General features: G+C 38.3%; 1 long non-coding RNA gene across 4 annotated transcripts in view; it reads right to left on the bottom strand.

The window, feature by feature from the left end:
• LOC148051031 (uncharacterized) overlaps positions 1-27,916 on the bottom strand; it is a 54,052-nt gene that overhangs the window by 334 nt on the left and 25,802 nt on the right. For all 4 annotated transcript variants that reach the window (XR_015700593.1, XR_015700592.1, XR_015700591.1 and 1 more), the window contains one exon: positions 1-2,070. This exon is cut by the window's left edge and continues 334 nt beyond it. This is a non-coding gene — a long non-coding RNA (uncharacterized LOC148051031). The remainder of the gene's footprint in view (positions 2,071-27,916) is intronic.

Here is a 27,916-nt window from a genome sequence, read left to right as displayed (position 1 = left end):
CTTACCCTGCCAACACGAAGAATACTGCAGACTTATTGTAATACTAACAGATGAAATGCTACCTAGTTTGTTGATGTCATTTCTTTACCAGAACAAAAATCTCCATTATAGATTAATTCATGAATTTGATGGTTGTGGCTAATAGTCAGCCAAAAATAATAATGCATTAGTGTTCAGTCATATAGTAATTACTCTAGAAATGCCTTCTACATTTGCAATTTCAACAAAATGCTTAAAATATAATACTAGACAGATACAGAATAGATCCATTACGTACTTCCGAGGTACTGCAGAAGAGAGACTTGATAGCATTTGACTGAAAAGGACTATATTTTTTTTTTTTTAAGTGTGGCATTTCGTTTCAAGTATTTAGTATTTTAGAGCTTCCTTGTTGTCATTGAACTTGTTCTTCAGCTCTACTGTAATGTTTTCTTTTATGCTTTGCTTATGTCCAGTTTTACTTCATAGAAATAGCTTATTGAGTAAAGCATAATTGTACTTTGTAAAATACTCATCTTGTATCACTTCTTTTAGAGATCAGACATTTCCTTTTCCCATAAGGTCTGAAGATCTGTAAGTTGACATAATTCTGCACAAATCACTCTGGTAGTGTAACTTAGACTGTCCAAATTCCCCTTGGACTGTGGCCTCTGTAACTATGCCATCACTCACTTAACTTCACCTTATCTTTAAATAAGTTTAACCAGAAGGGACTTGTTCAACTCACCACCTCTTGAGTAATGTGAATTATTTATATGATCTTCATATGTGTTCGTTAAGCTATATACAGTAAGCCTAAGTGTAACTGTTTATTCTGTTCATCCCTAAGTGTGTTACCCTAAGCTTTGAACTCAGGCTCGCCACAATAAAAATCTCTCTTTTTTGCTGTTCTTTGATGGAAATCGACATAGTTTTTTCATGTTGTACAATGGCAGCAGTGCTGTCTCAGACCGGCACATTACCACGGGAATGCGTAGAGAGACATTTCACATGTTCACTGTTGTGTTACCACTTTCCAGACCACCTTCCCGTACTGCTCTGCAGACCTGAATGTACAGGAAACTGCATACCACCATCTCTTACAATATAAATATGCCACTGTAATGGCTACTGTGGAAGTGATGATTAGAATAGTCCTTTTTTATCAATTCACTACTTTGCTTAAGGAGTTATTAAGTGCTCTTTGTCTGTATAGGAATGTTAAGCATTGTGAAACAAGAACTCTGTAAAGCGGTCCTGTTAGCTACTTAAAAAGGGCCTCAGTTAAAATGGAAAGCAAACTAAAACAAACACACTGAAATGAAGTACTAAAATGAATTCTCCAAAAAAGACCAACTAGTGAAAATTACATTGAAAGTGCCATGTATTTATAGGTGATGCTAGAGAACTATACACATGGTCTGTTTAGAGGCAACATTTTTGGTGGGAGACAGTTGCACCAGTACTGGTCTATAGTAATTTTTCTAACTTGTGCTAGTAAGCTTTGGTTTTCTTTAGTACCTCTGCTTTCCCTTTGAAATTTGTCCAGAACAGCAGTGTTTACACATGTCCTGTTAGAAGTAATGCCAGAGGGACCTCAAAGGCATGAGTCTTGTTCCATTCTTCTTTAGCTGATTTTCCTCAAATGTAAGATATTTTAACACCTCCGTAGATCATGGGATGAATAGAGTCTACAGAATCAAACATTGTACCTCTTTCAGCATTAAGTGTGCTCAGGTTAGAACTTGCTTAATTTATGAGCTGTGAGGCAGCCATGAAACTATGGGTAAGCATATTGTTAGAACAGATTTCATTTTTCAGAAATAAGAGAATTTTATTCTGTTAGGTTTTTTGAGAACTAAGAGAGGTTTTTTCTGTTCTTTTCTGTTTTTTTTACCAGAAGTAAGATTTTTTTCCTTTTTTGTTCCTGGGGGTTTCCCCCCCACCCTGCTTTCTCTGGAATGCTTGCATCTTCTCGTGTACAGTGGGTTTCCTCCTTGGCAAAGCAGCTTCATATGTTTCATGGTTTTCTGCTCTTCTGAACTGGAACATGTTCTTGTGTGCTGTTAGGAGCACATAGCTTTGGAGGATCTGCAAAAGACAAGATATTTCATGCATCCCTTTCTGAGGTCTATTTCTGACAGTCCCTTCAAACCAATTCAAAACTCTCCCTAATTACAATAGGACAGGTTTGTGTCTGCTTTCAGTCAATAAAGCTTTGTTCTGCCTCAGGGATTTTACTTGTACCTGATTATATAATGGAGGATAGGAGAAGCAGGCAATAGTAATTTTAATCCCTGACTATCTTTCATTCAAATAAAAGGTGCAAAGAGATTGATTGAAAGGAAGAAATGTGAATATGGTACTACTAAAGGAAACATTCTACACTGAGAAGTTCTGCTGAGTGGGACACTGAGCTCCCCTTCTATTTTCCCTTTTTTATATGTTTTGGGGTTTGATAGGGGACAAAAATATAGTGTGTTTTAACTGGTAGCCCTCCTTTATTCAGAAAGCTGTAGTACATTGCAGGAAGCATCCAACACATGGTGTGCAGCTCTGGGGTGAAGGCTGTCAGTTCCAGCAGCAAGTACTGCTCGGACCGGCTCAGTACTCCCGGTGCACAGACCCAGGTGTCCTGGAAGCTGGGAAATGTTAAGGTCAAGCAAACAGCTGTCTACTGAGTTTAGTGATATGTGGAAGTGGAGGAAGTTTGGATCAGACTGGACCTCCTACCTTTTCAGGCTCTGGCAATAATTAAGAGTATTGCTTTTGGTACTTCAAACACTGCCTCCGTAATGACATAGCAAATGGCCTGCGATGGGAATTCAATCAGATGAAAGAGAGGGGAGGGTAGGAGTGGCCTAAACTGAAAAGCTGGTTAAAAACAAACACAAAACAAAACCACTCAATACTATATTGACACAAGCCTTGGTTTTGTGATCCCTATTTTTCACTTTATTGCTTTCTTCAGATATTTAGTTCTAGACTTAGAAGCTTGAGGTTTCCTTCTGTCGAGGCAGTGTTGAAAAGCTTACATATAAACTTTATATAGTTTTAAACACAGCATGGTAATTATTTTTCTGTTGTTAACACAGAATATATCTTTTTATTTTTTGACAGTTTTTCCTAAAAATAATGAAAATGATACTCTAACTTAGGAAACATGCTAGATTTTTTCTTGGTAAAACTGTTCCAGAAGCCAATGTTTTCAGAGAAAACAATTCTAGCTCTGCATCCTGTGACGAATGGTTGATTATCCCATTGTCAGGTCTGGGTCTCAAAATTAAAGTAAAAAGGGATATAGTAGGGAGGAAGGGGAACTATATTTAGATATTGAGGTTTATGTTTTTATTGTGCAGCTCTAAAAGGAAGGACTTTTTATTGCTTACAGAGAAATTAATTTCTCAAGGTACTCAACTCACAAACTGATAACAACAGATCAGCCTTACAGTGCTCCTCAAGACTCAGTTCTGCAACCCATAGCTTAGAGTCAAGAGTGGGAAACCAGGAGCAATAAAGGAGCAAAAGCATTCTCCTCACTTTTTGTATCTGGGTCATCTTAATTGATCCCAGCAGACTTCCTCATTGCTGGACTACCTCAATCAACCCACCTACATCCTCACCTGGAGGAACTTGTCTCTTTTCCTAGCAGCTGAGGCAATACCTTTGGGGACAAAAAGGATTCCTCTGTTACTCCAGGGAAGATTTTTAACCTCATCATTGCCATATACATTGCTGGGCAGTCACCATCACAAACACATGACAAACCAATACTTACACCTCCCAACCCACCATATGTTCATTTATGCTCCAAGAAAGGAAGTTGTGTACTCTACAGCTAGAATACATATTTTTCAATAGCTATACATTTAATTGGTTTTCTTATGGTTTCATGCAATTAGCTCAGTCTTTAATGCCTTTCTGAAAAATTTGCTTAGCAAGAGCAATAACTACAATGCCTTTAAAATATGTACAGTTTTAAAATATGGGCTGTTGGTCTGAACTGATTGAACCTTTGCTGAAACAGACAAAAAATCACTCTTAATTTGAATAGTAAATGTTGAGGTTAGAAAAAGTTTTGTACAGTTGTTGCTGTAGAACTCATTTTTGTGTGATGTTATGTATTCCTAGGTGGAAGAAATACTGCAAACAATTCTAAAGTCATTTAATAAGCATAGTATCTTTTGTGGCATTTTAGCCAAGTATCTAAAATCAGGAAGCATTAAAATCTCTTTAAAAAAGACCACTTGTGTACAATTTTTACTTTCAGGTCTGGGTATTTAAGTGAAATTCAAATGAGTTGTATCTAAACTTGTAGGTGCTTACACACTTTTCCAAGCATTTTTAGTTTTACTACTTGAAAATGCCTTACCATTTTCTTGTCATAATAATCCATATTATTTAGTTGCTCTGAACGATCATGAAAGATTCATTTCTTTGTTTTGCACAGCTATACCTGTCTTCTGTATCTTCACATTCCATAAAAATCTCATAAGAGTTTTTACATCTGTGTAGATACCTGGATGACATGATGGTGGTATCTTCTTTAGGTGAAAATGAATAACTGTGGAAAACGGTAATTCTCTCAACTTTCAGTTTTCCTCTCAGACTAATCTGGAAATAGCAAAAAGTGATTACCACTTGAAAAAAATATTGGTGCTCTAAATGTGAGCCTTTCTGATGTCTTTCCTCATCTATTGTATCTATTCCTGAAACATCAGAATACAAATGCAGTAACATGCAGATTACATCTACTGAAGTCAGAGCATTTGAATAATTCCAAATTAAGGATAGTGATTTATCATGACCTTTGTCTAGTGGTCCTCAAATACTAACTTGTTCAGCTGTCATGATGTAACACCATACTACAGGCTGGACTTAAATACTAAATATGAAAAAAGTCTGTACCAGTGCTGTTCTGAGCATTATATTGCTCTTGTGTTCCTCTTTTTTTTTTTATTTTTCTCAGTGGAGCTAGTAGTGAAACTAAAGACCAAGAAATAGAGTATGCTTTTAGCAGTCTCTCACATGCAACTGTATGATACACTTTCCACTAAAACCAGTCTTACTGTTTGGGGGGGTTTTGTTACCAACGTTTCAGGTGTTCACTTTTCTCCAGAGCAGTCCTATACAAGCTGTTCAAGCAGCCTGTGCAGTTTAAGGAAGCTTGCTGAGCGTTGCCAGCAATATTCAGCACCAGAGGGAAGGGAACTTAGCAGTGTGTCCTGCTACACACAGGGCAGCAGCTGTACTGGATGGAGCACTCGGTCCTAGCTGTGCAACCAGTAACTGCAGCCAGTAAGTAGTCTTCCTCTAGTTTCCTTGGCACTTCTAACATCTGCAAGTTTAATGCATACATATAAAATGTTAAGGGTGTCCGTTCTTCTGCTTCCCATAGTTGCACAGCTCCTGTGTGAGTCATTTACACTCACCTAGTTAAGATGAAAAAAATCTTATTATTGTTCTTATCAGTTACAGTGATGCTAAAGAACAGAGCTTAGGATTTGTCAGAAGGAGGTACCTGTGTTTTTGTGTTTCTGCCTCCAGTCAAGCTTTAACATTTTTGTGTAGATAAGCTTTAACTTCTTTGTGGTTTTGAAGTCTATTTAGTATAGTGAGTTTGGTTTCATACTACTACAGTTCAGGCAGCAATCCTGTTGAAAAGATGAAAGGCAGAAACAATCATAGCTTTTGAGTCATCATAGCTTTTAAGCAGTGATGTAGCCAGCTTCTTGCTTCAACCAAGATGACACTCAAAGCCAGTAAAAGCTTCAAGGAGAAATGCATAGTGGACACCTATCCCAAGCATAGAAAAGAACTGTGATGCTCACTAATGCTGCCTGCCTGCCTGCAATACTTAGCCTGTGAATGGTTACTGATGAAACCTCACAATTCCACATCTGATGCATTGACCTCCTGGAAAACAATACATTCTGATGTGCGTTAGAAAGCTGGAAACTGACTGTGTATGACAAATCTATTAAAAGTATCATTTGAGATTTGGTGGGCAATTCTACAATCAGTGAAATGAAACAAAGGCTTGGTACTAAGCTTAACTATCCATTGGAGGAATAGAGAGCCACATTTCCCTGCATCTTAATTTGAATAGCAAAAATAAAGGAAAGCAATGAGAGACAATTATGTGTGGAATCAACACTTTTAAGAGGTAATCTTAAAAAAGCAAATACAAGGTTGACTTGAGACTTCAGTAGCAGATCTGCGTTATTCCATCAAGTTACTAATACGGTTGGTTTAGTTTGTTTATGTCATATTAGATTGTGTTTGTATAGCTGATTAACAGAGGACAGCATAGAAGGTAGTCTGTTCTAGCAAATGGCCTCAGAACCTGCTTATAGTTATAAAATCTCTATAGCCCAATGAGAAAAAAAGGGATTAGTTTAAACCATGTAAGAGAAGTATGTTCGTGATAATTCTGTCTGCCACAGAACACCAAGCTGTCCTTGCTTGCTTTCTTCTAATGTCCACCAACAGAGTAGGTCTTCAAAGCTCTTTGTTCAAGTCCTATCCATGCTAACACTGGGAATAGGTGCCAACCTGCAAATACTGTACAAATACTGCTTGCCCTACATCATTTTATTTTCATTCTTTAATGGCAATTTATAAGCAATTCTTATAGGAAGATACTGTATTTTACTCCAGATTTAACTTTCTAAAGGGTTTTTCATTTCCCTTTCTTTTCAATATATGTTTAAAATATCCTGTCTAGAAATTATCTGGTACTGCTGGTATTTCATTCTACTGAACTATTGTTTTCATTTTGAGAGTCATCTTTTCCTTTCTTTTGAAATAAGACCTAGGCTAAATACCAAAATTCTTTCACTGCATATTATGGCTGAGTGCACTAAAATATAAAAACCTTGATTTAAGTATTTTTGTATTCAAAGATCATAGGCAAGTGTTCATTTGAAGGTTCAGTGGCATTTTGAAATGAGAACATCATATATAAAGATGTCGGAGATGGAGCCTCCCACAGTGAGGTTGAAAGAAAAAGAACAACAGAATGAACAGAAGAGTTTCTAGGTTCCAAGGAATTTTAACATCTCATTACTTTAGATTACTCTACATATAATTTTCCAATATTTTGTATTATAGACTTTGAATGTATTGGTTAAAATTACTTCATGCCTGACATCAATTTAGTCTTATTCATTATCTCCTTTAAATAAAACCTTAAAAATAGCTGGTTTCAGTAACTGAGCAATTTTCTGATAGATGCAGATTCTTCAACATTTCCAAAGTGAACTTGCTGTAAATGAAAACAGAAGGACTAGGAGGTAGCAGTCCCTCAGCATTTCTTGAGCAATCTAGTATTATGTGAATGTAAGTAGTTATAGTTTTTACTATATTTTATTGAAGTTTATACTATATTTTATTGCATTCAAGATTTTCATAACCCTACAATTAAAGCTCTTGCTACCTAACTAAGCAGTTCTGGCTTTCTTTGTCTAATGATAATGATTGTGATATTATCATTTGGTATATATAGTCAGTGCTTTTATCAGTGTTCGTATGTCTTCAGTAAGCTAACAAACTGTGTGATAGAACTGTGGTTGCCTGAGGTAGGACTGGATTTTGAGCACAAGTGAAAGTATCTCTATATTTGGTCTAGTAGCTATCTTGAGCTATACCTAATAGTGAAACTGAGGTCACCGATGACCTCATCAGCCACATCTCTTCTTAACATTTGTGTCCGTTTCCATTTCTCATTTCTATGGCACAGCTGTAATCTGGCTGTAAACAAATGAGACATCAAATGAATGTCTTACCTTATATTTTCTTCATTGTCTCACGTTTTTAAAAACATCCCATTAAAACATATACCATCTGCTTTCTACCTTTGTACTAGTGTTTTAGAATTGTAATACTTGTGATCTTTAAAGTTAGAAAGCAACTGCCATGTCTTTTCTAGATACCTAAATTAAATAAATATTAAGTAAATATGTAAAATCTTAGAGCCAGTTATCATATAATCACATATCCAAAACAACTATTGAAAATACCAAATATATAACTACCTGCATTTATTTAAGACAAATACATCTATTGTTTACTACGCAACCTTTTTTCTGTTTGAAAGGGCTTATAAAACAATCAGTTACACCCACAAGTGCATCCATTCTGACAGTGGAATTAAATATTCCAGTTGGTTTATATCACTATTTCTTATGCTATTTGGGGTTGTTTCCTAATGCTTGAGAGAAACTTTCTGTTCTAGATACACCAGAATACTACTCCATGTCCATTGCAAGGGACTGCTCAGAGCTGCATGGAGGAGCAGAAGGGAGGAAGGAGGTCTCAGAGGACAGAACTGCCTTCCGTTTTCTTTCATGTCTGCTAGGAAAAAAATAAGATGATATCCTGTGAAGGGTATCAGGCGAAATATGGTGAAGAGAGGAGGTCCTTAGAAATAATGGCCCTTTTGACACAGTGAGAAATTTGGTGTCTGGTAATACATGGGAAATTTTGAGAGTTGATATTAATCCATCAGTTAAAAAATATTTGGGAAGCCTTGCTCTAGCTGGTCCTTCCAACTCACCCTTTCAGCCACATTTTGATACCTGCCTGGCCTGCTTCAAACACAGCTAATTTACAGTGGCACTAGTGCAAGACACCAACCATGCTCATACAGAGATCTTTGCTCCTTTTCTTTCCTGTACTCTTGGAGAGCAGACTTATTTTCCTGGTGGAAGCAGGGGTTGGACAGATGGGCTCTTTGCTTTCTCAGATAAAAGGTGGGTGAAAAAGAGAGGAGCCTTCCAGCTTGCTGGGAAACACCACAACACCTGACTGGGTCCTGAGGAAAGGTCCCTCTTCAGGGGACTTTCCATGCCTTGGGCAGAGGTGAATTGCAGCAAAAGCAAGTCCCTAGGGCAGGCCTGCAGGGTTCCCCTGCCAGCACCCGCTGGCTGCCCATCTCTGCCTGCCATTTGGGAATCTATGTGCTCCGCAGTTGAAGGACGTGTGCTGGGACCCCTTGGTAGCTCAGTAGCACATCAGACCAGAGGGAAGAAAGGAGGGGATGAGCTATTTAGAAGGAAACTCACTGAAAATGCCTGACAGGGGAACACAAATCAGATGCAAAAGAGAAAGAGAAATACAATCTGAAAGGGTGAGAATGGACTGAAATTGCTAGTGACTAGTTTAGTCTCAGAGAGTCCCACACAAAACTCATGGCTTGGCACCTGAAAGCTGAGATAGTCAAGCACAACAGTGCAAACCTAATGTAAAAATGAAGCCTTTCCAAATCAGTAGCATTTTAAAACCTTCTCCTGTCTTGTACAGTATTTTATTCCTCCTCCTCTTCTACTACCTTCTGAACAGAGTTTTGCTTGCTTATTATAGGCAGTGTTGTCAGTTCTTACAATTTTATCATGAACTTCGAGGTATTTGATGCTTTATTTAAACCCTCAGCTCCAGCAAATGCAAAAATATTTTTTTTAAAGGTAAAACAAAGCTTTCTAGGTCTCATGATTATGTAGGAAGCTTGAAAGTGTGATCCCAAAAATATACCTCAAGACTTAATCCCTCAACATTTGGAAGTCATCATGTGAATATAAAGAACTCAAGTGTGCTGGGGATTTCTATTTCTTGTTTCTTAGATTTTTTCTAATCTTATAGTTGTTATGCCTGTTTTCAGGATTTGGGGAAATCCAGTTGATGATCTGTCAAAGTTTGGAGCAGTGCATATACCGAATGAAGGTTATAATATTTCTACTACAGCTTCAAGCCCTAATGAAAAAAGAGGATAGGGACTTCTCCCTGGGAACCTATAACAAGAAAAGAAACTAAAAGTCATAGAGAAATTACTTTTTAAAACTTGCCATTTGCTTTAGATACCTACAGTATTTTCCACTTAGACCACTTGGTAGAATCTCCTGTGGTTGGTAGAAACTTTACAAAAAGTTTGTTTGATGTTTTAAAATCTTTGGCTTATTTGATAAATGGAAAACATGCAGATTTTTGCAGAAGTGTGAAAATGAGTAACAGAATCTTCTTCCCTGATTGCATTTCCATATTGATTCTGACAATAAATCATTCGCCTTTATTATATCTTTTTTCCCCAACTTGCCTTTGTGACCAGGCCCACAACTGAAAACTCTGTTCCTATGTTTGGAGAGGGCTGGAACAGAACAGAGATTTTCAGATTTCCTTTAAGCAAATTACTTTTCTAGCCCTTTTCCTCATGAAGATAACTTTGAAAATCCTTACTAAAACTAATTGAAAAGGTTGAAAGCTTGCCCTCAGATTCCCTCCCCCCCTGCTAAAGCTTATTCAGAACGATACAGAAGCCTCCTAGGATTGGGCTTTGGGGTCTGCAGCCTACTCAAATTGAAGGCCAAATCCTCAGAGGTGCTGAGCAGCTCCAGCTCCAGATTTGACTCCTTGTTAGTGGTGGCTTCCAGCAACATCTGCAGCTCCTACAGGGATCAAGACTTAGAGGATCTTTGCAACTACCAACAGGCATTTGTTCAGGGGTGCTGCATTTTTATACTTAAGTTTCACTTGCAGTAGGATGTTTTCAAAAGACTGTCTAGCATGCAATAGCTCAGATCCTTTATGTATAGCTAAATGTTATGAAGAATCAGGGTCTTACGCAGTCAGTTAAAGCACCTTGATTCTGTTTGCAGTCCAACTTGACAGTTCACTTGCTTGGGAAGGAATGTATTTTGGGGAACCTTAAGCCTAAATTATTTCCCAGTTTGATGTCTCCTCTCCAGCAGTAAACACAGTTTCACTTGAAGTGGTTGACTGTATGATCCAGCACCCCTCCCCCACTCCTGTCCTTGTCACAATCACCTCTCTAAATGCTCTATTCATTACATTTTCATTGTCTTGAATTTATGCACTGAGGAAAGTGGGCTCCTAACATTATGAATGTTGCTTTCAGTCTGCTCGGCATGTCATTTTGCTGCCACAGACAGAACTTTCCCCTCTCCCTCAGATATTTTCTGCTGAGAAGCTTGATTCCAGTTTCTCCTTTCTGTTCCACATCCAAATAATCTCCATTTTATATCCCCGTCTTTTAGTGAAATCTATAAAAGGTTGCTAAAGGGAAGGATAAAATGTTGTAACACATACAGCCATGACAAACCTGTGATATCTGTTTCTGGTCACACACTGGTATAAGCCGGCAATAACTGGTGATATCGGTAACTACCCAAAGTTATATAAAAGCAGACTGGAGAAGCAACATGCCACTTGTTACACAGAAGCTTAAACAGGCTACACGTGCATATAATATGTGTATGTGTGTAGGCAGACATCAGTAACTGCAATTCAAGTTTACAGGAATACCAAATTTCCAATAAAAGCTTGTTTCTGAAAAATCATGTCTTACTAATGCAGAAGTAAAGGTGATCTGAATAATAATATAGTAACATAATATATTGGCTTTATATAGTGATTTTGGTGAACGTAACTCAAAGTTTTCTAAGCTGTATCATTAACTCTGTTTTACAGATGAAGACATAAAGTTGAAGTGAGTTGCCCAGGTTCAAACTGCAGGTAAGTGGTACAGCTCAGAATAGTCCAGTGAACTGTCTGGAGAACTCTTTTGGCTCCCTTATATTTACCTTAGAAGTCTTCAGACAGTAAAATGAAAGAGAAGGGGACATGAGAGGAAATTAAACCATATAAAGATAACTAGTCAGCCAACTCTTCCTTCTCAAAAACACAAAATAAAAGTTTCATTCAATCCCAACAAACCCAGATGTCACCAATTAAGAGCAAAAGTAGAAACAGACAATTCAGGCCTTTTGTCGTTGTTTTTTAAAGTAGGTTTTCTATTAAAGCCATATACATACATATTCGCGGATCAGACTAATAATACACATTTCCAACTTCTAGTCTTTTTTTGTGATAACACTCTGTTCTGTGTTTGCCAAACAAAAGCTTAAATACAAATAAAAATCAGAATACCAAATGACAAATTCCAGCACTAAGAAATTGAATAAACCAGCAAATCATATCCCATGTCACAGTTTCTGATAATGGTGCTGTACGTAAAGAATAATAAAGAATAAAGAATAAAGAATAATAAACAAGCTAAGGAGAATTTCCATTATTTTCCAATGGTACTTGACAGTCAAGTGTTTTACTCTTTTCAAAATACTAAGAGAGCCTTAGGCCAATTTTTGTGCAAAATATGGCTATTTCATTTAACTCCTTGCAAATCTCAGCGCTCTACTGTGTAACTTAGAAAAGCAGTATGCATGGGGCTTTTCAGCTACGTAGCTTTCTCTGGAAAGAGCTGGGCCTGAATGCAAAAAGCAACTTTAAATGCGGCAATGTTGGCTATTGCTGTGCATACTTTGTAGGCTTGGGCTCTGCAGTGGAAACAGAACTTTGTTGTAGACATGTAGTCTCCATGAACAGCACTTGGGGAGAGAAGATGCTTTATAGGAGCCACAGAAACTCCCTGGCTGCATGGAGTCACCTGGAGGAGTCTGAGGCTAGCCAGGAAAGCGCTGAGGTGAGGGGTGTGTGGTAAGGCCCCCTGCCAGGCTGGTGATCCAGAGGAAAATGCATGGAGGGGAGCTGTATGTGTTATGTTTCTGTCAAATTTGTCCCATTGCATAGCAGGACTACAAGGCTTTAGGTGGGGGAGAGCAAACCTCTCTTCACAGCAACAGCCTACAACTTAGGTTAGGCTTTAGTGTGTTGTGAAACCCTACCCTTATGCTTTAAACACCTCATTCTCTTAGAGCAATATAGGTCTGATGGAGCTCCATGAGAGTAAATTATGTAAATCTGGTCTCGTGGAAGGGAGACTAGCTCCAGCATTCAAACATAATGAAACACACACACACCCCACATGTGTGTGCTGGCATTAAACATCCATTCACAGATTCTACCCCTTGACTGGCTTTATGGAAATGTTCATTCAGGTTCATCCCTCCTTTCCAAAAATAAACCTGGGACTGATTATAGTTTTGCATTGAAATCATGTGAAACTCATGGGTTTGTCATGAGTCCAGAGGAAACGTGGGAGTTTCTTGTTGAGATTTTAAGTTCACTTGAATTTGAAACTCAGAATGAAACTTGGAGAGGGAGAGAGTGAACACACACAGATCCACAGGAAAGAATATGTTCAAACAAACCCTCGTGAAATGCAGCTGCCAATGGCTTTAGAAGAAATCCTCACTCAAAAAATGAAAACAAATCAAAATACATTCCTCTCTCTTAAAAGTCTGACTCTTAACACTACCAAAAATCTCTCTTTCCACTCTGGGCAATGCTATTTGTTAAAAAAGGAGAAAATGCATAAAGTTTTGCCCAACAAAATGTCCTTATAGCAGCTCTAAAAGCAGAGGGAAACATATGTTTTAATTAATTTATAAACAAAAGATTATTTCCTACACTGCCAGCAAAAATCCTGTTTGCCGACAATGTTCTGGCTTCAAACATTATCAGCAACTGGCAGGATGAGTCCTTTTATGTAAATGAACTCATTATTATTAATTTCTGCTGGTGCTGAACGATTTATGAACTGCTTTTCGAATATGGAAAAGTGGTTCATGAATCAGACAGGAAAAAATGTTCAAAAAGTCCTGGGTCGATAAATAACAGTAGTCATTCATGAATCCCGCCCATGGTGTCTTTTATCTTCAGTAAGGAGAAGATCAAAATGATAAAATAGTAATGTGCCAACAAAAAAGAATTGAATGGGCAGAGACTAGTAACATTGTCCTCTTCAAGCCGTAATGGGCAGGGATGAATGGCGACAGACTATCCTTCACTAACAGGCAGCTATATACTATGATTCTGCCAAGGTGAAAATTTTCTTTTTTCATACACATGCCACACAGGGCCAGAATAAGAGCGAGCTGCTGAGCAGAATCCCACTTATCTCCCTGCCTCCACAAACATACACAAGCTATGGTCGAGGGATGGTGCTTTTCCATTGTAGCTGCTTTTCAAGGAATACAAGCCTACTGCGCACAGACATTGTAATTGTGAAACTCTGTGGGTACCTCCCCAGTAACCTCATGCTTCCCCCATGTCTTTTACACCTCATTACTGCTAGTCTTCCTGGAACTGGCATGTTACCTAGTTCTTCTCTATGAGGGAGTGCAGAACACATTTGATTTTAAAGGCTCTTATTTTAAGATGAACAGAGATGAAAAGTACTTCATAAAAAGTGAGAAATCTGGCAGCTGTTCACCTTACCCCTGCTCTCTGAGCATACCACTAGCCCTGAACAGTTTAGAGTCTTCAGGATGGTACACTGTATACAACAATTTACATTGGCCTTTTTTAATGAAGACTCTGTTTTTCATCTGTATTTGAGGGAATTGGGCTGAGGCACAAAATATTGCACGTACCAGGAGTGATTTGTGGTCAAAGAGGCGGTATTTCCTTCTCTAGGAAATTCTCTGATGTGCAAGTGGTCCCAAAGAAATGGGTCAAATTTATCCCCGATGTAATTTCATTAAAATCACATAAGTTGTACCCAGAATGAGTTTAGCCCGTTATTATTTCAGTGCTAAACGTAGGGCAACTCCATAAAAACGAGGTAAAGATGGTGATAAAAAAAAAAAGTTCTCTAATTAGTTTTCCTTTCTACAGTTTTGATATGGGAAAAAACTACAACTGCATATTGTGATTATTTGCTCTTAAATAGAATTGCTTATCTAAGAACTTCAAAGACTTTTCAGGTATTAGTCAATTATAAGCTCACAACATCCTGTGAGGTATGAGGAATTCTATTAGCACTAAAGGTGAGGAAAATGAAGCAAGGAAAAGCTACATGCACAAGGTCTTGAAAAGAATTTGGCAGACTCAGTAGTCAAGCTAGAAGAATTGATGACTTTTCCTACTGCAACCAATAGTCAAAAGTATCTTCCAGCAGAGGAAAATAAAATGAAAGACTAGTAGCTGGTTTCTAACCTTATTCTTATGTATGTTTCAAATTAATATCTTGTCCATTTTCCTTATTTCATATTGCCACAGGACAAAATCCTATGCTTCTGAGCTCAGCAATGAAGTTTTAATCACCTCAATATACATCTTTCCACAATATATATTTTTCTGTCTACCAAAGACATAATGGCTGCTCCTTTTATGGGAAACCAGGATTTAATCCAGTAAGTCTGTGAGAATCAATATTCTTGTGAAATGACACCACGTTGAAGTTATTTTATGTTATGTTGATGGTTAGCTAATTTTGTAATGGAGACATTTCTTCTAGAAGCAGACATAGTATAATTTAGTGGTAAAAACGTCAATCACAAGGGGTTGAACACTTATGTCAGGGCAGGAAGAGGGCAGATTTATTGATGGAAATGTATCTATATACTCTTTGTGGCACTTTGACCTGAAATATCCATTTTGGTTATAATTTTGTTTTGTGAAAATGACATCAACTGCAATCACTAATGTAGAAATGACACTGGAATGCTTTGTTCCACAGGCCTGATTTAAAAGTCTTGCTGATGTTTGTTATAGTAACAGCTTCTCAATAGCAAGCAAATTAAGGTACTCATTTAGCCGCTCCTTTTTTCTGTTTGTATGATTTTGTAATAGATGACAACCTCAGAAAAAACACAGTGTTCTTTTTTCTACTGTTTAATATTGTTTAAATAATAAATATATAGCATGTTTCATAATGACATTGAGGTAACCAAGAGAAGGAGGCATGGTGCTCTGGATAATACTATATGTGGTTATATTCCTGTGTGGCTTTTCTTCCTAATGCCAGTTAACCACCCACCCAAAGCCATAAAAAAATAACAATAGGAATGGGTAAGAGAGGATTGAATAAAATAAGTACAGAGGTTGAGAAAGAATAAGTGACAAGGAAGGAGACAAGGAAACAGCACAGTGCAAAACACAGGGAACATAAGAATGTCTTGTTTGTGACCAGCTTTTTTTTACAATATTATAAAATCCTTATCAACTCACTGGACTTTTGTATTATTATTCCAGATTTACAATGGTGTAACTAAAACCAGAATCTGGCCAGCCCTCAGCTTAAAGAATAGGAAAAAGATCATTAGGAACAATGTGAATTTTACAGAGGATCTGTGCTATAATGTGAAGTACTGGTTATTGTCTCTTTTCTGCTGCACTATCATTCCCTAAAAGAGTGCCTTTTACCAAATAATATTAGGACTCCCTAATTATTAAAGGCTTAATTAATCTCTGGGCTAGTCCTGAGAAATCTGCACTTTAGTGTAGAGTGATTCTTGCACAACTGAAAGTTTAATCTAGTATAAGTAATGATGGGGTGTTTTCCCAGCTAGCACACAATCCATTCAAGCTTTCCATTTTCTGCCCTTCGATTTACACCCTTTGCATGACTATCATGCAAAGCTAACAGCTCGCTTTTCTCTAACAATCACCTTTTTTCACTGAGATGTACAAAATTCATGATCTGCTTTGTAAATCTTAATTCTTGGCTCCTTTTCAGGCCAACAAAGTGACAGAATCAGAGACCATCCAATGTCCTGCTCTGTGGTGAGTCACAATGATTTTCTCACTTAAATATAGAAACTATTTAGGGTCTGGGTAGATTACAACTTTCCAGCAGGACTAAAAGTGGGAATTTGTCCTATATTTTAAGGCCATGTTCCCCAAAGATATTTCTTCTGAGTGGTATCCTAGGCTTTCTATAAACTTGATTCATTGGAAACAGTCCTCAAACAACTAAAGGCTGCTCATTAGAGAACATAGAGCACTGCTCAGAACATCACTATTACTGATGGTATGATAAATCAATAGGGCACTAATACAACAGTATATTTGTTTCCACACTATCAAGCACAGCTACACAGCTTGTTCACAGGTTGCCTGTCATGCATTTCTGGGAACGCATCCGATCCTCCCAAAAGTTAGGGCTGCTCATTAAGTGGTCACTGATTTACAAACTGGAGAAGAATCAAAATAGTAATAAGACTGAAATTTAGCTCACTTTCACATTTTGCCAATCAGATGATGAACACTTAGTACATGCCTCAGAGAAATGCTGACTGGCAGGAAGATTAGAAGAAACTCATTATTAGAATAAGAAAAATGTAGCTAATGTTTTGGTGTTTGTTTTTTTTTTTTTAAAGCAGAAATTTGTTGTTTTTTCTTAACCCTAGACATTTCAGTTCTGCCCATTTGCATAGGTAATATTGCTATCGTATTTATTCACGCTGCTCATAAAAGAGCACATCACAAAAGTCCCTGGAAAATAAAACTCCAATGAGAAGGGACCCATCAAGTTTAAATGGAGGCTTATATTGCGGCATTATGAGACAGAGGCTTGCACATTTGCAGCTCCCATGGCAGAAAGTGAAACTCTGAACAATTAAAGCAGCACAGACATCCTGCCCTAAAGGACTGTAAGCATTTAAAAAAGCAGCCATGACCTCTCTTTACTGGGCCTGTTTTCTATTTAATTTACAGTCTTTATTAGCCAACAAAATCTTGCCTGGATCTTAGTCAAAGTGATGAATATACAAGCATTTTGATCTAAAAATCGGGGCACTTCAAAGTATTCTTTACTTTATGATCATTTATAATCAAGGTCAGAGCTCTGTCAGTAATTTAGATACCACCTAGATGTATTTGTAATATATAAATTGCTTTGCAGTAGCATGCATACTGTCCTATCTATTTTTGTTCACAGTAAGATTGGAGTTGCTAATGCTCAGGGTCTCAAAAAGTTACTCCTACAAGTATGTGTAAGCAGCTCCATACCTAAGTTTCTCTTATTCAGTTCCCACAATGGCACACAAAAAATGGAGCATACATGTATGGCAAACAAAAATGGTTTGTTTTCATTGGTTTATTGCAATATGAGCTTGGGAGAGTAGTAACACAAATTGCTAACTTTGTGGGGGGGGAAAAAAGCCCCCAAAAGCCTTAAAAACTTTGAAGAGGAGTTTTTGTTCTTTTTGTCATCTGTTTTTCTCACTTTTCCATATCCTTTGCTCACGCACCAAAAGAGTTTTCTGCTTTGTCAGATACAAGCAGTTTTAGAAGTGTTCCCCTTTTCAAGTACAGGGACAATCTTTCATGCCAGCAGCATCTTGCAGAACAAAAACTAAAGGTGTGACCACTGTATTAGCACTATCATCTCAGGTTCTAGGCCCAGTTCTTTCTAGACATTATGTCTTTCTACATCTTTGTCTCTAGATTTGTGCTTGCTACGACAAACCTTCTGATTCTTGTACTTCACCTCTACAGTCTGACCTTTTGACCAGCACAACTCAAACATTCATTCGAACCCCAGGCATTGAGTCTCTGTTACTTTGGCCTTGGCAGGTGGATACCTTGCCCGTTCACTCTGACAGTACTGCAGGGGTGCATTTTCAAATTTAATATTGTATCATCTCCCTCTTCCACCATGCACCCTTTCATCAGCTCCTTCTTTTCCTCTGCAGCTAAAAATGTCCTACCGATTTTTTAAGGCCCACATAGGCTCTCTCCAGACTGTTTGTCCCTATCACATCCATGAGGTACTGACAGATCAATATGCATCCACCATTCACAACAGATTTTGTCACCAATGGCTTAAATTTTGTACCCTGCTTGTTTTGTTTTCTCCTGTGAGGGTCCACTCCTATAAAAATCTGCCAAGCTACTACAATTGCCCTTCTTCACATCCTCCCTTAAAACTCTCCTCTGCTGTGACACCTTAAAAAAAATGATAGTGGTTAAGCAGCTGATGTGCTGTGACTGCATAGTGATCATAATTATCTCCCAGTTACCTTGTCATTTCTGCCCCTTTCCCCATCTGTTTGCTGTCTCTTGTCTTTTGCTTAGATTAAAGACTCTTTGGGGTAGGGACCATGCCTGTATTTCCTGTGCATTTGGATACTGTCCTGCACGAAGAATCTTGGGTTCTAGGCACTACTGCAGTGCACATAAATAAGAATTACTGTTTCTCAAGTAAAATCCTCTGCATTTTTGTATGCATAAATTATAGCCACATCCTGTAATCCATTTTTCAGGCTAAACAATTGACTTCAATGGGAGTTGAGACAGGGCAGGAGTTGGCCTATAGTCTTTATTCAAAACAAGCAACATAACATATTATTAATCACCTTAAATAAAGACTATCACATTCAGTGATGCAATCCTACCTGCGGATAAAATAAATACCTTTCCAGAAACCTTACGACTTCTCTCATTTGCACTAGGCCAGGGTGCTTTTAAGAAAATTATTGTTCTGCAAAGGATAACAAGATTGCAGTGACTCCTTGGTCATATTTCCTTCATGTTGATTGCTTGGAGGTTGGCAAAAGGCTGGGGAATAACCAGCGGAGTCAGTTGTGTGCCACCCTGGCTTTGCCTGAGAGGTCTAGAGGTAGCTGTTACTTCCCATTCAGAGCTTTTATCTCAGCTGAAACCAGGACACTCCCACTAGAGCAACACAAAGCAGTCTTCTGGGGGCTGTAGTTTTGAATTTTATTCTCAATTTTCTTAATATCCTTAAATATAGCTTTATCCATATTGCAACCATAGCCCTAAGCTGCTAGTTATAATTCACCAAAGTCTTGGGGAAACAATCAGTTTGGCCAAGAATGCAGCTTGGGAAGAATCTCAAGCTATTTGTACATGCCTGCATCATAACTGTTGGTGGAAGAAGTGGTTACGGAGGCCACTGTCTCCTGTACTGTTCTTGAGGAACAACAGCTGTGTGCTTCCTCCCATGTAACTTGGAAGAACTGCAAAGGAGAGGAAAGCCAAAGCCAAAAATAAAAACATGTGCAAAAGCAGTGACTAAAATCTGCCAGATTCAAGGAGCTGTTGTACTACTGGAGATGAGCCAAAAATCTGTGGAAGTCCCCTATTAATGCAATGGCTTGGTTATAATTGCTTCCCCCACACCCCACCCCTTCCTTCCCCAGGTGAATCTTGTCTTGCACGTATAAGACAGACTAGAAAAAGCATGCACACTTTTTTTCCAGAGTTATAATGTTTGTTTTACAGGCTTTCTGCCTGAAAGTATATTTTTTCCTCTTCTCTTGCAAAGTGTGGGGCTTCCTAAGTTGTTGATGTGTGAAAGTGAGACAAGTCCTTAATATACTCAGTAAATCCAGTCTGTATACGCTTACTTTCTACTCAAATTGATTATTATTTTAGCTAAGGGTTAATCTTAAATAAATGTTCATAGATCAGGTTGCTTTCCACTTTTTGCCAGTGTTTAGGTTATTAGATGCTGGTCTGTCAATGAACCATGCAGATAATACCTAATGTGAAATATCTAGGACTTCCTCATATAGGGAAAAATGCGGGAAGGATAAGAATCTCCTTGCTTCAGACCATAAGACAGCTATTGACTTTCTAGCACTAGGAAGAAACCTTCTGAAGCATTTTCTGTTTGCCATCATCCAAAACAAGATGCTGAATTAGAAGAACAGTTGATCGTGGTCTGATTCAAACCCCGCTATGTTTCCATTGGCATAATGAAAATGCTCATAGCTGTGTAGCAAAATTGCTCCAGTGGAATAAAGCGTATATATGGAAACAGAAGTAAAGTCAAGGTTCCTTCCTAGCCTTTTACAAAAGGACATAGCATGTTTATCTAGAAAAGGGGGGTTAGGGTTTTTTTGTTCTTCAAAGGACATAGGAAATGTATAACTTTATATTGAATTCAGTGTTTACTGTATTCTCAGCAATGTGCCTCTATACCCATATATTTTGGGGCTTTCTCAGTCAATTATTTCTGTGTTACTGGGGAGAAAGTTATCTAAATATTTTGAGTGGAATTCTATGGTATATCTGAAAATTGCCTAGGCTTTCCTATCTGAGGAAAGCATGCAGTACTGAGTAGATAAAGAAAAACTTCATATTTATTTTGGATAAATTAGTCTCTAATTATACAAAAGTGATGTGAGAGAGATACACAGAATCTGACCCAGAATTGTGACTAAAAAATAATATTATTATCCTAATTAAAAACCATATAAGAGTTTGTTATCCAGACTCAAATCTCTTACAGACTTGTATGGCTCAAATAATCGCAGGATTTGCAGGCTAAAGATTTAGTAAAAGTTTCATGGAAAAAAAGATCCCTAATGAATTCTCAGTGTTTTTTAATATTGTGCCTCTTCTACAACAATGATGGCTTTTGGGGACTCTTGCTTACTTATGGGACGTGTGGGTCATTCGAAAGCTTGAATATTCATTATGAGATGAGCTGGAACTGGAAGTGCAATATGTTTGGTTGAAAACTAAATTTTATGTAAATTCTACAGTGATGTTTTCTGGCTCAGTTAGAATCCATTCTACTGTTTATCTTTATACTAATAATGGTCTCTTGGGCTTCTTTTTAAGCCTCTCTGTATACTTTTTTTTTCTTTTAAAATGAAAGATGAAGACCCAAAGAAAACAATTTTTAAAGATAGAAATAGAAACACTAGGTAAAAGGAATTAGCAATGCAATCTCTGCATATATTATGTGAAAATCTTCTGCAAAACTGCGGCTTGGAATTTTATTCCTAGGACATTAACCATTTCATGTTTGACCAGCGTTGCTGCTCTGGTTCCCCGTATTTCAAAAAACATTTGAATCTGCTTTTGATTTCTATTTCTGGATATTTTTGTAATATTTATTAAAATATTCATTCTCCAGAGTGGTAAATCCAGTTCGCTGGAAGAAATAAAATCTGTGGCATAGCTCTGAAATGAGAATTAACCTTGATTACTACAGTAATTTACTAATCAAAACTGGAGACCTGCTAATCAAGCCTGAATTACCAGCTGCTTGATTTTTATAGTGACATAACCAAAATTGAACATTTGGTAAACAAGAGTCTTATTTATGAGGGGAAAAAATTGGCATATGGCCATATTCATCTTAATATATTTATCACTACATTGTTGTGATTTCCTTATCTGCTGATGTAGGCATCACCCTTCTAACTTAACCCATCCACCTTACCCGAGAAAGATGAACACTGAATTTTAGATTACCCTAGAACTGGAGTCAGAGTAGACAATCTCACATTTCAAGAGGGGTTTTCTGATCTACCTGTTGTTTTCGGACCCAGGGAGGAGACTGACTATTACATCGCAACAGTCTTATATTATAGAGTTGGTTAGAAAGCACCTTGGAATAAAGGAAGCAGAAAACTGAAAACAGAAACGAGAGGAATGGAGAACTGCCAGTAAGCAGACAGCTGGGAAAAGCTGCAGGAGGAAATGGCAGAGAGCATCCACGCAGCGCTGGTGAGCCCAGGGCCGGAGGGGGTGCGGACAGCTCTGGAGAAGCAGGAGAGCAGGGAGAAGACCCAGGGGAAATGGTGAGAGTGAATCACCGAGGGCCTGACGGAGGAAGCGACCGACTGCTCCTGTAAGTGCATCACTCATATAAATGGACAATGTGCCAATTATTATAGCCTATCTGACGGGCCTGGGATTTTTAAAGTATTTGTCTGGTTTCCATAAGTGCAACTAATTTCATGTTTTTGATCATTTTTTTCGATCTGATTTCTGTTCATTTTTTCAGCTCCCAGATGGCATCGTGTATCCACTGACACAGAAAATAATTTCCCAGCATTTTCTTTAATGAATGACCTATTATGAACAAGGAGGAAAACCCCATATTGTACAATTCTTCCATAGAAAAAAAAATGATAATTAATATAAATGGAGAGAAGCCCCCAAAATGGGAATCTTTTTTGTTGTTTGAACTGTGGATGGCATTTCATTAAGGTGGCTTGTGCATTTTTTTTTTTAAATCCTGTTCAAATTATACTGTCACGGGTAATAGTGCTGTTAAAAAGGTAAAGAACAGAAACACAAAAAGATTATTTCTAGAATAATGTTTACAGCATGAAATTCTCAGCTTGTCAGGCTCTTTCCCATTCTCTGGATGTTACTTTAGACCTAATCCCTCATTCTCTCAGTTCTTAGCATAGAAAATATATACTAAAGCTAGTGCTGCTTCCATTTTGTCACCATCTGATCTCACAAACCTGAAATACTGTTTTCCCCTTTAAGTCTTGAATGTACTTGTGCCTAACAGGAATGAAGAAGCACAGGGATTAATTAAAATGAGTTGAATGGTTTATAGCGTCTTTAGACCTTGAAGAAGGTGTGTGTATAGTAAGTGTATGTTTAAACATGACCCTGCAAAGCTGCAAGGGACCGCAGCTTAGCATGGGCCAGCCTTGCAAGCAGCCTGCACAGCCTTACGGCTCTCCTGCAGCAAGTGCAGTCCAATCACATCATGCAGCAATTAGAGCAGCACACTTAGCTACTCGGATCAACTGACGTTTCTTCAGAGTGGTTTCAAGTATCAGGAAAATGTGAGCAACTATAAGCTAAAACAGAGCACTATTCCTAATATTGTGTACTCTTGGCAGGAGGGACATCCATGAGGATAAAGATTCCAGATTTTAAGGATGGATCCTGTAAGTACACTCAGTAGGCAATGACTTAGAACATTTGGAAGGCCAAAGAAATGAGAGTGAAGTAAGTGGCTTAGAGTTAAGCAAGAGGGGATATTTCCCCCCAGCAACTGGAATAGGACTCTGCTCCACTCCATTTCATGTCTCTGCTTCTCCCCAAAGCCATGTCCGTGCATCCAGAAACTTTCCATCAGAAGTGCTCAGTATTGACTTACATGTTTAGGATGACCTTTACATCAAAACTTCAGAAGCCCAACAAATCCATCTGGAAATTTGCATCCTTTCAGACTGCACTGGGACATAACAGAAGCTCCGCAGAGAGAATGAGCATATGAAGTCACTGAGAAGGGAGTACTCACAAGGAGGGAGTGATTGCTATGGAGGAAGGCCAGAGAAAAAGTAGAAAACAACAAAAGTAGCAGCAGAAAGACTGGGAAGAGGAAGCAAAAATGGTAAAGTGACACTATAATGCTTTACTGGCTCTAAAGCAAGGAAAAATTATGAAAGCATTCATTTATTCATTTTCAGCCAAAGAAAAAAAATAGGGCATAAAAAGAGGCAAAAAAAAAAAAATAACAGAAAGTAGAACATGTGAAAAAAAAGGGCAGCAAAGGAAGAGGAAATTAAGAGAGAGGAGAAACAAGTGCTGGAAGTAAAGGAGTGGATGGTGGGGGAGGAGGCACCACAAAGAGATCTGATGTACAGGGCTTTTAGGTAAGTGAATTTTATTTGTATATGTCATTTCCTACTTTTTATTGCATTTCTCTGGCAACCATCCCACAGTTCCATAACCTATGGGTGGGTGGGAGGAGGTGGCTAAAAGAGCAAAATGGTAGTTTTTGACAGAATATTGACATGACTTGAGTCAGGTCATTACTTGTGGTTGTCATTAGACAAATAGCGAAACTGGGTTAATGGGGCAGGTGTTTATGAATCCTACAGGCTAGAGGAGGCTCAGTTTTCAAACCCTGACTCACACAGAAAGGGAGAGGCCCAAATGATTGAATGCAGCGAAAGCGATGGTGAGCAGTGGTTTCAGCACTGCAGGGGCCACAGGGAGCTATTTCAGATTTACAAGACAGTTCTCAACTGTCAGGTATGCTTCAGTCTCTTAGCAGACTTAGGAAGGTGGACACTGCATAGGTTTCTGTATTGTTAACTTCTTTTTTTGCAACCGTGGGATGGAAATAATTTTTTTTCATGCAAAATGAGATCCTGAAGCAAAACTATATTGCAAAACATGACTTCCATGGAAAATGTTTTGAACTCTGAGTCTCCATTTTTTCTGGGTACCTTTGTTTCTTTTTGCCCTCTGTTTGACTCTTTACAGGCTTTTTTCTAATTCAATTTAAAATGGAAAAATTTCTAAAACATACAGTGTCAAATAAAATGAGTTAGGATTTTTGAAAACTTTAGAACATATGCAATAGCTGCCATCCTGAGTCAGACACAATGTCCATGTAGACCAGCGTCTTCTCTCTGAGAGTGAGAAGGAGCAAATGCCTAGGGAAAAAGTGTATGAACTCTGCTATATCGCTCATAGAGAGCAATCCTTCTTCCCCTGTGTACTTCTGCCCTCTGAGGACTGGTATCTTAGACATTTTGATTTGGAGGCTGGATCTTGATCATCGTGTTTAGTACCTAGTGATGGATTTTATTTGCATGATTTCATGTAATCCCTTTTATAGTCCATTTACACTTTTGACCTCCACACCATCCTGTGGCCATGAGTTCTGTAATTTCATTATGCACTGTGAGGATAAAGTACTTCTTTTGTTTGTTTTAAGACTGATGCCTGGTCATTTAATTGGGGCTTCTAGTCCTTGCATTTGTGGGAACTGTTGAATAATGGTTCTATATGTTAGAAATAAGGCTTTTGAAAGAAAAAAGCTCTCTTGCAATTTTAAAGCCTCATGATCAGGCAAGCTCCTCCTCCTCCTCTTGCAAATCCTTCCATGAAAAAAGGAAAAATTCCCAACTCCAGCTGCAGCCCGGTGAAATTAGAATTAATTAAAGCAAAAGTAGTTTTATGGTGTTCATACTGCACAGATAAGTAGCCTTAGTCTCATTTTGTATCTCCTGTATGGTTCACTTCTCACGTCACATCACCATGCTATTGTCAGTTCCATGGGATGTGAAACAGTCTGTTTGTAATGCCATGATCTGTGGCACAACTATTAAGTCATAAGTATAGTAATGGGAGAGTAAGTTCATTGATTTCTCTCCCACAGGAGGAAGGGGAAAGGCCTAGCAAGTCAATTAAAAAAAAAAGACTCGACTTTGAACAAGACACCAGAGCATGGACAGACAGCAATATACAATGGAGTAGACTAGGGTGTGAACTTACAGTTTCTCAGAAACTTTGGTAATTGCCATGTTCACATGCCAGTTCCCCCGCATCCGATGTAAATATTGTTTCTTTTCCACTTGCATCTAAGCTGTCTAAGCTATCAAGCATTTGGTGCTGAGTGAAAGCATGTATATGGCTGCTTGCTGTGGGGCAGCTGACATGCTGCCACTTTGCATCCTGCTTTGACCTGTGGTAGTCCACTTGTGTGCCTACACTTTTATTTTCTTGACCTCTTTGCTCTTTGTCCGGGTAGAGAAGGAGCCAATAACTGTATCAGCTTGTATGGTACAGCAACAGGGCAGGTGGCCCTGCGGGACCAGTTCTGTGTGCAGAAAGCGGTGGGGAAGGATCTGTTCTTTTCCCCGATCTACTGTATTTCAACCTGCACAAGGCAGGAGCGGGTAAGAGAGACAATGTGAGGCAGAACCAGTGTTTCCATCTTCCTGCAGACGGTAGTCATCTACGAGTCCTCTTTACAGCATCTTCCAGTTCTGTGTTATTCTGCATCATTCCGGTCAGATTGCTTTACAGACAAAGAACAGATTCCAGGATAAAACCAAAACTGCTCTGAAAACGCACTCTGTGTGGCAGTATTTGGAGCAGTGGTGAGAGGTTAAAAAAAGAGTTTGACCCTAACCCAAGAATCAAAATTAATGTAAGAGAATTTAATGCAACACAAGGTGTGGTGGAACAAAGACCGTTGGGGGGTCTCGTTTATATTCAGTTATGACGATCAATATTCAGCACTTGAAAAGAAACAACAGTGTAATGGTTTTCACTGAATTGTATGAAGAAACAGGATAACTTTACAAATATCACAAAACATGTCACAAATCAATTGTATTGAAAATATATTAGGTTTCTTTTAAAAAAAAAGATTGGAAAAGGAAGCAGCACAAGCAGGAGGAGAGACAGCACACAAAGATTTACTTCTGAGTGCTACAAAATATTGAACTAAAAATAACATTAAAGACGAAATTTGCAATGAATCTCAAGCTGCTAAATTCCCAAAGGCTAGGTCTGCCAAAGGCTCTGTTGGTTTCCTCTGTTCTTTTCTGTCTTTATTTAAATATTTTATACAGTTGTCTATGTTCATGTGTAGTGCGAACTGTCATTTATATTTCAGTCCACTCTAAAATGGATCTTAGACTATCTCAAGCTGTGCACTGCAGTGAGTAGTTTTGAACTGAGAGGTAAGTTGAAGTGGTAGGGACAAATGAAGACTGATACTTAATGTAGTTTTTGTGTACTTATATTTTGCTGTCATGTATTTTGCCTTAAAACTAATTTGTAATTTTATGCATTTTGTGACATTATGATAAGATGTGATGTGAGTATGGTTTCCATTTAGCAAATACACTGATGTATTTTTGAGTTGGAGTGGTTGACTGTGGGAATTCTGAATTCTGACCTTAGGGTTTAATGTTTAGCAATAACAACATGCAAGTTTAGATCTGCAGTCTTAAATGCTCCTCCTTGTGCTTTGGACTTGCCAAGGTAAACTTTTAAAACAAGCCAGTCTTAAGCTTACTTCAGATTCACTTCTGTGATAGGCTCACAGGGTGCTAAATATCCTCACATCTCCATTGTCTTAGGAATACAGTGCACATTTTACCCAGAAAAATGGGGATTCACCATGGAGCTGGGTCCATCACCTTGGGATAGATTCTCCCACCCATCTGGTGTTGGGAGAGGAAGCAGAGAGACCTTTTATATCCCTTATAAAGACAAATTGCAGCAGTCATGGTGGCTGGACCGCAGAGAAAGCTTCCTAATTGCTCCCCACAGGGTGGAAGACACCCGAGCTGGGGCTGGAGGGGGCACCACAGGCAGAGCCGTGCCTCCAACCCAGCACTGTCAGCAGTGGGCAGGGTGGTGGTACTGACGGCAGAAGCATGTACAGTGCTCCAATCCCAAAAGGAGAAAGTGTTCCCTTAAGGGGTAGTGCTGCTATATCCTGACCTTAAGACAGTCCTGTTGCTGATACACAGTGCTATCTATTAGATTAGGTAAGAAATGTTAAGATATATAGGTAGGATCCTGCATTGTTTTTACACCAGCATGAGGAAGAACAAAATTAGTAGTATTGGACTCCATTTCATCATTTCTTACAAAAGAGAGAATTCTTAAGAAATTATGTTGCTTTCTTGCTTCTGAACAGTAAGTCATACAGAATAAAAAATTAAAATAATGGCTATTAGATTAGGAAGTCTAAGAA

Source organism: Nipponia nippon, unplaced genomic scaffold (genome assembly GCF_047370975.1).
Source record: "Nipponia nippon isolate SJK-2023a ecotype South Korea unplaced genomic scaffold, ASM4737097v1 scaffold_7, whole genome shotgun sequence".
NCBI lineage: Eukaryota > Metazoa > Chordata > Aves > Pelecaniformes > Threskiornithidae > Nipponia > Nipponia nippon.
The sequence above is the reverse complement of the archived record's forward strand: the minus strand, read 5'-3'. Positions and strand labels throughout refer to the sequence as shown.